Source organism: Vigna unguiculata, chromosome 4, assembly GCF_037176805.1.
Source record: "Vigna unguiculata cultivar grain cowpea cultivar isolate G323 ecotype 2 chromosome 4, ASM3717680v1, whole genome shotgun sequence".
In the NCBI taxonomy this organism is placed as follows: domain Eukaryota; kingdom Viridiplantae; phylum Streptophyta; class Magnoliopsida; order Fabales; family Fabaceae; genus Vigna; species Vigna unguiculata.
In genome coordinates this window covers 1,058,913-1,061,958 of record NC_140795.1, presented here as the reverse complement: position 1 = coordinate 1,061,958, position 3,046 = coordinate 1,058,913, and the positions used below count along the sequence as shown (strand labels likewise).

General features: G+C 39.2%; 1 pseudogene; it reads left to right on the top strand.

Annotated features, from left to right (window-relative positions):
- The first annotated feature begins 942 nt into the window (after positions 1–942).
- Positions 943–2,487, top strand: LOC114181471 (ethylene-responsive transcription factor TINY pseudogene; annotated as a pseudogene).
- Positions 2,488–3,046: the final 559 nt, after the last annotated feature.

Genomic DNA, 3,046 nt, shown 5'->3' with positions numbered 1-3,046 from the left:
TGAAAGCTGATATGATTATATATGCAAATTCATCTTAATACTAAATTTTAAATAAAAAAAGTATTTTTTTTAATTAAAATAAAGTCAAAGTAAAATCAATACTCACAAATTTAGGTTTATTTTTTGTCTATGCAAAATATGGTACAAGAGAATAATAAGTGACTTTAAAATGTAAACATTGCCCCTGTTTTTTGTTCCCTTTATAAGACCCCTATGATACATGAACAAAAGAGGAATACAGAGAGTAAATTTAAACTCCAAAAATTTACTTTCATAGTATGAAGCTTGTTCCTCTTCTTCTTATCAGTTCTATCTCTGCAACTGCAACAACATGAACCCTAACCAGAAAAACACTCCATAACAGTTCCTTATAGCTCTTAAAATCTCTCCCCACCCCACCCTTTTGGTACATAGCTTCAATATATAGTAATGTCACCGACATAGTTTACGATATATTATTCAAATAACATAACATAATCTTAACTAATTAATTCTACTACCACAACACTAACAATGGGAAGTGTTTTCTTTTCTTCTTTTCCGTGAGAGGGGACAAAAAAGGTGGCTACATAGGATCGTCTTCGCGTATAATAATAATAACAATGTGTGTAATGTGTCGAAAGAAGTATAGAAGCCATGAAGGGTAAATTAGTGATGTTTTTCACGGTGTTTTGCTGGTGTAGTAGAAAGCTTAGAGAATGGGACAATAACAGTATCCCTATGCCACAAAAGGGTGATAGGTGAAAAGGGAAAACCAAAAACAAAACAACATAACTCGTAACAAATATTTAAGATTAAATTTAGTTTCAGTGATTTTTACTGTTTGGTTCTCCCAAGATACAGACAAGAGAAGAAGAGTGTAAGAGTTATAGATATATAAATATTAGGCGATGGCATGGCATGCCATGAAAACTGTGGAGAAAGGAGTGCCAGGCTGTGAGTGAGGTATTGTTATTATTATTATTATTATTATTATTCATGAGGGTTGTGTTGTGTTGTGTTGTGACCTTCCTTCATCCTTCGGCACCTCCAAACAAATTAACTATAAAAATGTTAGAAGCAACCTTAGTTATGGAAGTAGCATGTTTATGTTGGCATAGATAACCTTGTTTGTTTGATGATGGGGTTTTGAAAGCAGAGCCATTCGTGTGGGTCTCTGAAGGGTCCTTGCTTACGTACATAACCCCCCACGTTTTCTTTTCTCTTCCCAATTAATTTTCCCTCTTCTTCTCTTTTCTCTCCCTCTACTAAAACCCCCTCTTTTCCCTCAAACTCTCTTCATCTCACTTTCCTTGTTACATTTTCTCACTCTTTCATCGCACACACTGTGTCACTGTCATAGGGACATTGTTACAAACATCAAACCAAGAACAGCAACAAAGAAAGTTCTATTCTTTTTAACATGGTCGACCCAGCACCCTCCTCGGAATCAGAGACAAGAAACGCCGTTGGTTCTGGTTCTGGTTCTGTTTCTTCGCCGTCATCGTCATTGTCCAGTTCCAAGAAACGAGGTAGAAGCAGCGACAACAATGGTAGTAGTAACGACGGCAAGCATTCGGTGTACAGAGGAGTCAGAATGCGGACGTGGGGGAAATGGGTGTCGGAAATCCGCGAGCCGCGGAAGAAGAACCGAATCTGGCTCGGCACCTTCGCCACCGCCGAGATGGCGGCGCGTGCGCACGACGTGGCGGCGCTCACCATAAAGGGCTCCTCGGCCATCCTTAACTTCCCCGAACTCGCCGCCTCCCTGCCGCGCCCCGCCTCCAACTCCCCCCGCGACGTGCAGGCCGCCGCCGCCAAGGCCGCCTCCATGGAGGCGCCTCCCCGGACCCCTCCCTCCCCGCCCGCAGCGCCGGAGGACGACCTCGGCGAGATTGTGGAGCTGCCGCCTCTGGGGTCCAGCTTCGACTCGCCCGACCCGAATACGGAGTTCGTGTTCCTCGACCCGGATGAAGGGTGGCCCTATCCTCACCCGTGGTGCCACGGCATTTATGACGGTGGGTACTTCATCGGTGACATGAACATGAACATGAACATGAACATGGTTTCAATGCAAGAGTCAGAAAGCATGGTTCTTTCCTTGTGGCCTTGAACTCAGGCAACAAACAAATTATTACACTAATGCTACCCATTGAAGTATGGTTTTTTTTTTCTTCATATTTTTGTGTGTGGTATTTAGTTCATCATCGTGTTTTTTTTTCTTAAAGTATCTGGTAAAAAAAAAAATTCGATTTTTCAGGCTCATGTATATGGAATAGAAAAATAATATCTATTGACCTGCCAAAATCGATACAATATATCGAGAAATTATACCATAATTCTCGATTAGGAACTTTAGGTTCAACAATTTTCATTATTTTTGTATTTATTTTCCTTTTATTTTCTTTTCCTGAATTGCATAGTACTTATTTATCATATGGGCCCTTCGGCAATTTTTTCCTTTCAAGGGTCATAATATATGAATATTTTTTTGTTTCTTGCTTGTAATTACTCTCTCTTCTTCTTCTTCCTCTTCTGGTTTGTTACGAGCTTCATACACAATACAATGGTGGTAGGTGATTGGTGTTCTGGTTTCATAATGATGACGATAATGACGATGGAAATGCAGCGAAAGATACGTGTAGAAAGTTGTTCTAAGCTTACATTATATAGTTCTGCTTTTAGAGGACAAGAATAAAGGTTAAAGGAAGATTCTTCATTGGATTTTTATTTCTATTTTTTATTTTATTTTTACAGCTCATTCTTCCTCTTTTCATTGTTTTTTTGGTTTCTCTGTTTTCAGAAAATGACCCTCTTGACGGTAACAAAATTACAAGTCTACATCGTATATGTATGATCGAATAAAACAACAACCATAATAATTATTAATGTACTACGTGCACCCTTCCTTTTTTTTATAATATTTTTCCAAACAGAATGAAGCTTCGAACACAAATTCAACTCATGGAGTCATGGTACATACAGCTAGCAATGAAGTGATGATGCTGTTCTACACACGCAACCTCAAACTTCATGTTTTTCATTTTCCTTATTGCAAATTCAAACT